Source organism: Anopheles coluzzii, chromosome 2, assembly GCF_943734685.1.
Source record: "Anopheles coluzzii chromosome 2, AcolN3, whole genome shotgun sequence".
Classification (NCBI taxonomy): Eukaryota; Metazoa; Arthropoda; class Insecta; order Diptera; family Culicidae; genus Anopheles; species Anopheles coluzzii.
Window position 1 is genome coordinate 56,194,707 of NC_064670.1, and position 12,133 is coordinate 56,206,839.

General features: G+C 39.6%; 1 protein-coding gene across 1 annotated transcript in view; it reads right to left on the minus strand.

The window, feature by feature from the left end:
* The window catches only part of LOC120949711 (uncharacterized), a 115,144-nt gene extending 110,620 nt beyond the window's left edge, over nucleotides 1–4,524 (minus strand). Inside the window, exon 1 of the mRNA XM_040367177.2 lies at nucleotides 4,489–4,524. The gene's annotated coding sequence lies outside the window, so the exon portion shown is untranslated. The remainder of the gene's footprint in view (nucleotides 1–4,488) is intronic.
* Between the last annotated feature and the right edge of the window lie 7,609 nt (nucleotides 4,525–12,133).

Here is a 12,133-nt window from a genome sequence, read left to right on the forward strand (position 1 = left end):
CACGCACTAAGCTTCAACGCAAACACATATATGCTCTACATACACGTTCACTCAATTAGGCATACATATTTTATGAGATACAGCCAGCTACCAGCAACCAAAGTTTCAAGCGGCCGCAAAAGACATCCGGGATAAATCTAGAGCTGCAGTTTTCACATTCTAGCCGCCCGCCTGTTATACCGCAAAACCGGTCAAGGCGAATTGCTGCACTGGGGAGGGTGGAAATGCCAGATTTAAAACGAAGAAACGGTAAACAACGAGGAGAACATAAAAATTATGCATAATTTATTATCTTAAGCCATAAATCTCGCATTCGAGTGAAGAGGGAGTAGCATTCGTTGGTTTGCCGAACTTTGCTTTATTTTCCGAAATTAATGTTAACCTGGATGTGAAGTTTGTTTTTTGCTTGATCTCTAATGTAATTCAGAAGAAACACTTTTCATGTTTGAATGTGTGTTCTTCAGCTTTAACATTATCATCGCCTGGGCTTAACATCATTGAAGTAGTCTTTACGCTTTTGCGCTATGAATGAAATTAATATGTGCTGTGAATCGAACCCATTTCATATTCAACCAGGAATTACAATATCTGAATGAAAAAAAAAAAAATACAAACACATTCCAACATTTTTTTTTCACCGATAAACCTAACACATGAAGCCGGTCCCGAGGTACAGTCGTTAACTCGCACGACTCAACCACAAGCTCGTCATGGGTTCAAGCCCCGAATGGACCATACGCCTGAACTGACTTTTTTCTGTGGATAATCAACAAGTCACTGGTAGTCCTAGCCCAACACCGACAGCGGTTGCTGTGCTAAGAAAGAAGAATCTTAAAACTAAAAAAGTGTAATCTTAGTGGTTCAAATTAAGCGACTTAAACGATTTTCTCTTGATGAATTAAGATTAAAACGGGGTTCAATCATTCTGTAAAAAGAAACACTGGAATCTTTCAGGGGTCCAAATGTTATACATTTGCACAAAATATATAATAGACAATAACCAGCAATCCACTTGCGTGTGAGGGTTCTTGTTTACATGTTTACAAGATAATCGGTTCTACAACCTTTTACCAATGTGCGAAATTTTGAACCCTTTTTATCACTTTAATCAATGTCTAATACATATCAATTCGATATTTTCATATTTAACTATTTATATTCGAAATGATTTAATATTCTGCATGTTAACTTTCTAGATTGTTTATGTCATGTTTTTCATCTTATTAAGTGATTAGGGTTGTTATTAAGGAATCGTTCCTACATGTGATACATTCTCGCCAAATCAAGCCATTCATTTTTTTGAACTAAAACACTTGTTCTGATGAATTGAGAGATATGGCCCGATGATCTTCAAAGCTGTATCCTATTACACATCAAATACATTATTGTAGGGTGAAAAATATTCGTAGTTGTCGAAGCGCCATTTTCCAATCGCGCCTGTCCGAGAAACAATTTGAAAGATACAACATAGCCACGGTCGGTCCATTCGTCAAAATATCGTCGCCGAATAAACGCACGCCGTTTCGCCCTGCCCATTTGTGACCTAGACACCTGCATTTCAGAAGCAGCAAAATAGAAGCAAAAGGACAAACCTAAAAACACCACTGCCACGGATGGTTGATTGATTACCCTCAAGGCTCATGCGGCATGGAAGAGCCAACGAACCACATAACGAAACATGAAATAACAGTAAAAGAGCATACTGGTAGCGCGGTAGACGACAGCGACAGTGACCACAAGTCCCACGGCCATCGGCAAAAAAGCTGTCAAATAAATCAAATGGTTTGAAGTGAAAATCAATTTAGAAAAAGGATGGCTACGAGGCGATGAAATTTGATGGAACATCTACCACAGAAAAAAAGTTGTTCATTTTTCCCCGCTACAAATGCGAACATGTACAACTGGTACGAGCGAACGCACGAGAAAGACAAAATAATCGAAAACCTGCCGAAAAAATGGTTACGTGAGCTCAAATACATCAATAAACATCATGTCACTTCATGTACTGTGTAGCATGAGCTATTGCAGAATAGTATCGTGTTAACAACAAAATACCATCCAAGCTGAATTCAATGCCAACATAGTCAAAACTGGACATGCTGCCACTGGAAAATGTCTGATGCACGCTGCCAATCACTAATGACGTCGTAGATACAGGCATGTTAATTTCACTCTGAAATACAAACTCAAGCAAGGCTTCTCAGAATATATGTAAGTATAAGTTTTGATCTAACCACTTCTATTTTGCGATACCTTTTTTCATAAATTGTTTGACCATTGTTGAATAACAAACATGACACTCACTTTTCGCATTTCGCATTAGCGGCCACCCTGGAAGTCGCTCTATTTGACGCCATTTTTCTAGTGGCATTAAATCTTTTTTTTTTCTTTTGGCTCAACAACCGTTGTCGGTCAAAGCCTGCCTGTACCAATTGTGTGGGGTTGGCTTTTAATGACTTTTGGATTACCCCCCAATAGCAGGATAGTCCGTCCTACGTCTATTTGGGCTTGAACCCATGACGGACATGTTGTTGAGTCGTACGAGTTGACGACTGTACCATGAGATCAGCTTAAAATCTACCTTAGTAATTAGTTTCGCACTCAGTAGTCGGTTGGCTTGATCCTTCTTCTTCTTTGGCTCAACATACGAATTAAAAAAAAATGATACAATACATCTCCCGCATGGAGATACATGCTAATCCAGCGGTGCAGTAGTATGAACGATCACCACATCGAATAAGATCGAGTTGTGCAGGTAGGAGCAAGACCACCGAGCTGCTCCAATATTATAAATTTGAAGTATCAATATAACGACCACAATAATTAAAACAGATCCAACAGTCATGGATGGAAAACATGTCATGGATAGCCCAAATAGTGAGCAATAAACAGTATGTTTTTTTACTGCATAGTTTTTAAAATACTTATACTCAAAGTACTCCTAAAATACCCAGCCATAATTTTATTCCGCAACATTAATTTTGAGACATTTTTACAGTCACTTCATTATATTCTCAATATAATCTCAAATACCCGAGATTAGTTATGCTCAATATAATCTCAAATTCTTAACATAATAATAATGTATACCTTAAAAAGTGAACACTCACCACATCCAACATGAACGCACTAAACTGCACTGGGTTATTACGGGTTTACTAACGAGATGTAGTTTGTAATGCTTTTCCATGCCCTGTTCGCCGGATTGAGCAGCAGCTAAGCACAATGTTTGTTCTACCAGAAAAGTGCAAAACTGGTGTGAGTCAACACGCGTAGGCAAACATTCCGCAGACTATCAGATATAATTTAGAACTTTCACAGTACCATGCTGTGATGGGAACATGCTTCTAACAACCGTTACCGAATTTTTCGGATGAGAGCCAAGGATCGTGAGTAAGTGAGGTGTTACATTCCCCTGGATTGCATCCTTGTAGCGTGTAGCAATGTACGCACACCAGAGGAAACCTGTTCACAAGCTGACCCTAAACGGTGAGCCGGTCGGATGTCTCCACCGAGTGGTAGGTGATTGGATAAATTAACAAACAGACCAAAAGTGACGTTTCGAAAGTGGGTACGTCCGTGACTCAGCATGTCTCAAGTCACACGAAAAAGGATGTGGTCGACGACCGGTGTACGTGCCCTGCTAAAGGTACCGGTTGGATTATGTACGGTTGTCTCACCTCACAACCGAATCTTCTGGTCTTGTGGAGATACTGAGATAAACCTGTCGTAGCATCTTACACTGGTCACTTTCGAAAAATGTACAACAGCTCCATGACATGATTGTCTTTTAAAGAGTGTTCGATTAGCAGAATCACCGTACTGCAAACCAATGGCGACTATTCGAGTACGACAAGGTAAGCCAAGAGATGGAATCTGTTTGTTAATATGGCTATTTATTTAATATATGTAATATTTGAACAGTATTAGGCATTACTGTGCTTTTTATTTAAATATTATACATGCTTTTCATTTTAATATTATATAATTTTTAGTTAGCTAGAAAACACATCACTAAAATGGTGTGGTTAAGAATCTACACTTGGATAAAACATAGCAATTAGCATCACTCAAAAGCTCTGTAGACTACATCATCCAAACTGCATATTTGGATGGTTTATATGAATCAACTTGACAATTTTGTTTATTTTGTTTTCCAAACACGCCAGTCATATAATTTTTTATGCTTTTAGTAACTAACTTTGATATTTTAAAACCGAATATTTTTTGTAGAAATGTAAATCAAGGATGCCGTCGCTTAAAATCCAACAGGGTAATAAAATATACGTTCATTTGCATCACAATTCTATAGCATGACCGGCTCATCGGTGGATTGTACAAAACTAAAATTGGCACACACTAGTAGAGTAACGAGAAACAAGCACATAGCATAAAGTTTTCCTAAAAATGAGTTAATTGACGCTAGCACATTTCAATAGAATGAGAAAACGATATCCGGAAAGTTGTTCGCACGCATCCACTACTTACTTGCACGGGATAACCCGTTCCTCCAGTTTTCGCTAGCAGAAACGGATCACTGTTGTATTTTTTTTTATTTCCTTTTTTTTGAATTGATGAAAATGAATAAATTCCACAATATGTTTGACACCCAGCAATTGATCACTTTGCAGTAACAGACGAATCCGTGTAAGCTGCTTAATACACTACTACTATTCACAAGTAACTCACTCCCATAGGAATTTTAATGGTTTGATCGCACTGATTAGAGGTTGTTTTCGCTTCCGATTATTCCAGTAAGATGCACAATAAACACTTTCCTATGCTGTGGCATCAATTCTGATAATCTTTTCACTAACTTCGCACAAAATACTCAACATAACTCAAAACACACGTGATCCGTTTGATGTTTTTGAAATCTTAAAATAACTTCATTTGAAATAAACATTTTCACGATGTAGGTCTTCTGGTGGATTTTATTCATTTTTTATACACATGAATAATTGTAATGAACATTCGAGCGATTTACTGATGCAAAACTGCCATCATTAAAAGCGCAATATTCGAAAATGAGAACTATGCATATAACATTACCATTAACAAACAACAATTAGCGTAAAGTAGTACATCGTAGGTAGGTATTGTAGATTGAATATCATCGTGCTAGTAATCCATTTGAACTTTAACACCGTGCGGAAGTTAATAATTAGCAATTCACAACACAAACGCGTGTACCATTGAGTGCATTCACTTTTATGATCCAGGCAGTGTTGTTCCTCTACCTCTGAATGTTAAGTGAAATTATTCAAACAAAAACATTCGCAATCGACACGAAATAAGGGCAGCTTCAACGGCAGCACGGATTGAATTCGAACGAGGAGGAAACGTGTACATGAAGCGGCATTCCTTCTCCTCGAATGGCAGCTATTCCTTTTGCGCTCAATTCTGTGGTTGCTCAACTTTATTTCCTTCTGTCAATCATCTGGCTACCGCCCCACCTGACGATTGCGAAGTGCACGGTCTTGCATACAGCACCAGACACACTCAAACACCGGCACTTGACGCTAAACAAACACACAGGAATCTTAAATGACAGGCATCGCTAAACGTGTCTGACTGAATGTGGCACCCATAAACCAGACGGGAGACGGATCTCGCGGGCGGACATAATCTCGTGAAGTGGTCGGTCTCCCGGGATCCGGTGGATCCGCGGGCCACTGTATCGCACTGGCACCAGTCACAATACGAAACAGCCGTTACAGCTTTCACTGGAACATGTACGTCCTTATTGCACGAGGAAAATTCACATACTAACCCAGCACACTTTACGTCGGGGTGAACGTGGTATGCAATAAACGACGCTCGTGGCATCACCTAGACACGAAGACCGAGCCCGGCTGTCGCCACAACGAATACACATGTACGGGAGAGAGCTTTCCCGAAACCGGAGACCAATGAGCGAAAATCGGCCCGATCCTCTCCATCGTAAGCTGCATGTTTTGTTGCGTGCCGGGCCAGATAACTTCTGCCTCCACAGGGATGAATTCCTCCGTTTCGGTCGTCCTTCCGTGAATTGTTGTGATTTTAGCTGAGCTATTGATGAACATGCAAGGTATTTTTTGTGACATTTCTTTATACTTGAAAAGGGGTTCCTAGGACACGCTGTTTTGAAATTGTTGGTGCTAACTGTTATCAAGTTATTGATATGTCAAACATTGCCGACATCTAAAACACCTAGCTGGAACTATTAGGATATTTTGTTGAAATTTCAACAGAAAGATACTGAATTATTGGGAAAACCGTACAACAGATTAAATATGGTAAGCAAAATGTACAACGTTATAAATGTTGTCGACTATTCTAAATGATAAAAGGCCTTGAATTTTTCACCGTACACATTATAGACCGTGCTTTATAATTCTCATCTCCCTTGCTGCGTACTTCGAGCTCAAGCATACGTTTTGTGTTACATCCAATAACGGTAAAAATCACATCCACGGGGAAATATTTCTATTTGCTGCGCTTCACAGAGAAGTGTCCTATCGAATGCCGATGACTCGCTGAAGAATATTAGCTAAAACGACATTTATGCGGGAAAATCACAAATATCCTTTAAATACTGCTCGTTTCATAATGCTTGTATGAGGACTCACCTCAGAGCTCTCGCTAATGTAAAAGTTACTTTTCCATGGTACGCGCATTCTATTAATTCAAAACGGCTGTGTTGGGAAAGATGCGGAAGGGTGATGATATGTGTACACCCGTCGACAGGCGTTCGGCTGAGAGAAAGGACTCGTTCAACATTGATCTCACCGCACCAATCCTGACTACCATTCGGATCCCTTTGGCGAAGCGCAAACACAACGTCCATTGTTCGGGATTAGAGTAAAGTTGTTTCCTTACGGATGCGTAAGCCCGTTTCCGTTAACCGAGCCTCTAATGGGCAACCTGCACGAACCTGGGCAATCAGCATGCCAGACCAAAAGGGGGTTTTGCGACAGGGCAATCAGAGACACAACATGAGGATCAATCGTCCCGACAAGGCGTAGCACTCCAACCTACACCGAGCCGAACTTAGTTACAGGGCACAGCGCCACTACGTATCCGAGGTTGGCGTAACTGGTAGATTTCTCGTCTGGCCGGGTGTATCAGCTCGTGGAAAAAACGTGACGTACAAAAAGCGGAAAACAGCTTGAGCTTTTCAAGAGGATTAGTTTGTGCATTGGAATTCGTGGTGCTATTGTCTGATAGATTGAATGCTGGTTATTTCCTTTTTCCTTAGTCTGTTGTCCCTGTCTTGTATAACTGTTCGCATTCAACAATGTGTATCGTGTATGCTCATTTTGTAACAAAGTTGTTGAAAAACAAATCGCAGCCAAACCGTTTGTAATGCTTCGTTTGTGATGAATATCACAATAGTAATAAGAGCTGAGTAGATCCTTACTTAATATTCACATTAACCAATACAGTATGGGCTTTCCTGTCACCCATAAATGATCCTTATTTGTTATTAGGACCAACATATAATTCATTGTTATTGATTGTTGCTATTGGTGAACTGCTTATGTGATGCATGATACTAGTGGTGAATTACATATTGTGATCATCCTTATAATAGAATAAAAAGGTTGATTCAATGATGTAAAAAAACTGCTTTAACTCATGACCATGTCAGGTTTAAAAAACACATTTGTTTACCTTTTTTCTTAATCAGAGACTATCTTCTATGGCCATCCCTTTTCAAAACGTACCTCATTTTTTAAGCTGTTTTATTTGATCCATCCAACACACGTATAATCAGTCATGCATGTATAATACATTTAGTGTACTAGTTCTCTCGTATAACGATTATTATCCGTTCCAGTTATGCACCGGTTATACAAAAACAAATGATGCTTGTATAAACTTTCTTTACACTACTCATTAGTCAAATAATGTATTACTTAGGATGTGAATTATATTCCAGTGGATCTCTACTACAAGTCTTCTGAACTTCTTTACAACAAGGCACATATACGTGTTCCATCGTGGGAATGCTCAGCAGGTAAGTAAATCGGATACGTCACTAAATCCCACAAGTAAATAAAACTATTTCTTGTAATATTAGTTGTTATTATATGATTGTTATGAAAATATTCTTATTTTAATCAATAAAAAAAATAATAATAATAAATAAAAACAAGCAATATGTATTAGTATGAAATTTCATCGTACATGAAGTTTCAAGGATAATTTAATGGAAGAATGACCGAAAGGATACATTGACTATGGTGCGAGCAAATTAGTTTACACAATCGTCACGAGAATGTTATCAAAAGCATGTGCAATGTGATTTAGTGATAATCAGTTGCGTACAGCAAAAATAGCATGGTCATACAAATCAAATTATAAGCTAAATATCAGTTTCATAACGTTCCGTTTGCAATTGCTAAATGAATAGCTTGAAAAAATAGTTCCACTTCTACGCACGTTTCAGAGGCCCTCACACCCCGAGGACGACTGCCATACGAACTACCAGCGAGTGAGCCATTTGCATCATATTAGCTGTTAACTATAGCACCATTTCCAAAAAGCCTACACTTTGCAAAGAAACGATTAACCACAGGACTGGCAACTGGTAATGAGAGTAGCTTTTAAGCGCCTCCTTCTATTCATATTGCATGGCCACCATAAATCATACACAAATCCATACGCTTACCACTTTAACTATCATCATCTTCCATATCGCGATGTTCATGCGCTTCCTGCTGCTCCGACCAGTCGTCACACGCATAAAACTTAATTAATTTAATTATTCATACTTTACTCATCATCAGCACCCATCACACGTTGGGTGCTAAAATCCTTTCCACTTCCCCAGAGCCGCAACATCAACACTGCCCATCCTTCCCCGGCATTTGACGATTGTACACCGGGGTAAAGATTCTAGCGACCGCGCGAAAATGTACGCTCGCATGGCGTGATGCCGACGATGCAAGCGTATTTATGGACATGCCCTACCAAACGGTTATATGTTTGTGTACGGCAAAATGACAAACCGAGCAAAAGCCACCCACTCGTGACACTTGCCAAGCGACACGACAGCACCACAAAATAATCCACAGCCTCACACACTCTGCGGCCACCGCCAGAAGCTATGCTAGTGCCAGGCGCGGCGGAAACACGGCGGGAAGGTACAAGCAGGAACAGGATCTACAGCCAACCACTCAAAGCGATCTCCCAGGCAACAACTCCGTTGGACCCCTCGGTCCGCGCGACTATCTCGCCATTCTGACTGCCATTCCCGGCCACGGCCCCTCTCGCCAAAAAGGATACAAAGCTTGTGCATAGTGCTTTTCCAGCCGTCCAGGCTCTGCAACCTGCTACCTAAATGTATATTTGAAAAAAAAGGACACGCCACGAAAAGACAGCTGAAACATAAGAGACTACCGGAAACGGAACGGGTAAAGCATGACACATGAATTACCCTTATAGTTAATTTGCATTTTATCTAGTAATTAGGATGAAAGCAAACCATGTCTTTTGTGACGGGACTCGGCGGCAAAAGGAAATTCCTGTCGCGTGTTTTGTTTTAGCCGGATCGCTCTCTGACTTTCTCTCACATTTTAATTATTTACTGGATTATTTATGTAACAATTAAACAAATAAATAAACAAATAAATTAAAAAATATCTGATACCTACAAAAACTTCTCTCACAACAAATTTGGTTGTATGGTCCTTTGCTTAAAATTTATAGTTTATTTCAAAATGTCTTTGTCATAGTGACTGACTATATGCATTGATATAGAAAGTCTGTGTTCGAGTTAAACATTATAGGGATAAAGCCACGACAAGTAGTTTTTGACAATGTTTGATTGCAATGACGCATCGAATGGTTTTAACACGACTTTAGATACAAAAACTACATTTGAAATAATACAATAATACTCATGGTATAATACAATAGGTGCCAGTCTCGTGGTACAGACGTCAATTCGTACGAGTTAGCAGCATTCCCGCCATGGGTTCAAGCCCCGAATGGACCATGTCTCCAGGGCTGACTATCCTGCTATGGTTAATCAATAAGTTTACCAAGTGCCAAGGCTTAGTATGTAAAGTTTATTATTAAGATTAGAATAGTGTTAGGCCGGTCTCATGGTACAGTCGTCAGCTCGTACGACTTAAGAACATGCCAGTCATGGGTTCAACCCCCAACTAGACCGTGCCGCCATACGTAGGACTGACTATCCTGCTATGCGGGGTAATCCAAAAGTCACTGAAAGCTAAACCCCACAAGTGGTACAGGCAGGCCTTGACCGACAACGGTTGTTGAGCCAAAAGAAGAAGAAGAAGAAGTGTTAGGTAAATTTCTTCTTTCAAATTTGGGGGTTTTTCCAAAGCACTTTTTCCCCAATAATTTCTTGTTCCTGACTGTATAAGCAATGCAATGCAGTGAAAAATCAACCTACAGCTACCTAAAGTAATCAAATCAATGAAGAGAGATACTTATTTCGGACCCATTATAGCATAATATAACGCCGCAAATGTATGAACAACTTATAAATATGGAAATAAATCAACTAACTAACTTACTAGTTGTGCCAAGGATGAAGAAACCTTAAAACACTAGATGATTTAAACTATTTCATCATCCACTATGTTAATGTAATATTGCTAAACTGAGTTGTCACATGCACTAAAATGTAGCAACGATCATAATCGTAGTTTTGCAGCAAGTTTGTTCAATCAATTAAATCATAAGCTACAGCCGCCCCGTCCATCATAAAATCATTCACCATTTCCCAACCTTTTCGCATCTCGGCAAAGTTCATCCTTTTAACTCATTTTCAACACGCCATTCGCATGACCGGCACACCTTGCAAAGCAATCCAAACCCTTAACCACGCAAATTAAGAGCACTACTGAGTGCAACTCCTGCTAATTGAATGAAACTATCATTAGTGACATCCCGGTGAAGTCAACGCAATACAAAAAAAACACATGTCCCAAAAACCTTGGGACTCGCGGGGCTGCTCACAGGAAGCTAAATGCTCCTCGGCATGGCTCGTGCCTTAACGAGAAAGCAAAACCAGCATACCAACAAAAAACCTCACGCACACTCCTAAATCAAAGAACCGTTGCCCATGAAGTAATAAAACTAATTACCCAATTTTTTAACTCATTTCATGTTTCCGCTCCACTACGGGTGGATGAAATACGCTTAATTGTAAAAATAGCGAAAAGCCAACACACCCAACATGAGATTAATGGGACTTTGAGTGGAGGACACAAAACATTCGAATGATTTTTTTTTTTTTGCTAAAGCGTAAAAAGTAGAAATTGACATAAAAAAGTACAACAAAAGCAACGCGTAGTACGCGGCTTGAGAATGATCTCGTCGTTTCGCTTCCGGTGAAGTTCATTTGAAAGTTTTAATAGCTTACTAGTCCGAGAATGTACGCAATTTCTAAAAGCGTGATGGTAACAACTAATAAAAAAACACAACCAGCAATGAACACACTAGCAGAAGCTATAGGCAGAAGAAACACAATACCGTTCGTTCAACTGTGAATCAACGTTTCTGCGGATATGAGAAAAAAATAAGTAAAAACCGTTACATTTCTACATTATTATTACAATTTTTTCTTCCCATTTTGAGACAGGTTTTGGCTCATTTAAAAAATTAAACAAGGTGATGTTATGTCTTAAAGACAGGAAAAAATGTACAGCAAAGTCACGCAACTTCGTGCCATTAGTGTAAAAATCTTAGTTGAATTTATTTATTACCTAATGTACTGCATAAACACTACAGTCAACGGATTTGCGTGTCCAAATAGGTACCGCGTGCAAATGTAAGCTTTTACCTTTTCTTGCAACGTCCGTGCCGCACGCCAGAGAGCGTTAATAAACAAATGGAAATATTTTTAATGAAAAACCCAAAGCTCATTTGTAGTGCGGATAGCCATTTGGCGTGAACCATGCTAGTGAAGATACTAGCTTGACTTGACATACTGATGTTCAGAGTGCAGTACTTTGCATTTGTCTCCCTACTGCTATCGTACCTCATTCCCAATGCCAAAAAGATAAAGCTACGGGTTTCTTTTTTCGTTTTCGGTCTACTCCTATAGAGCAGGTGGCCGTCCTGTTACAACTCACTGAAGACGCGACGTGTACTGTCAGCTCCATAAGTTGCA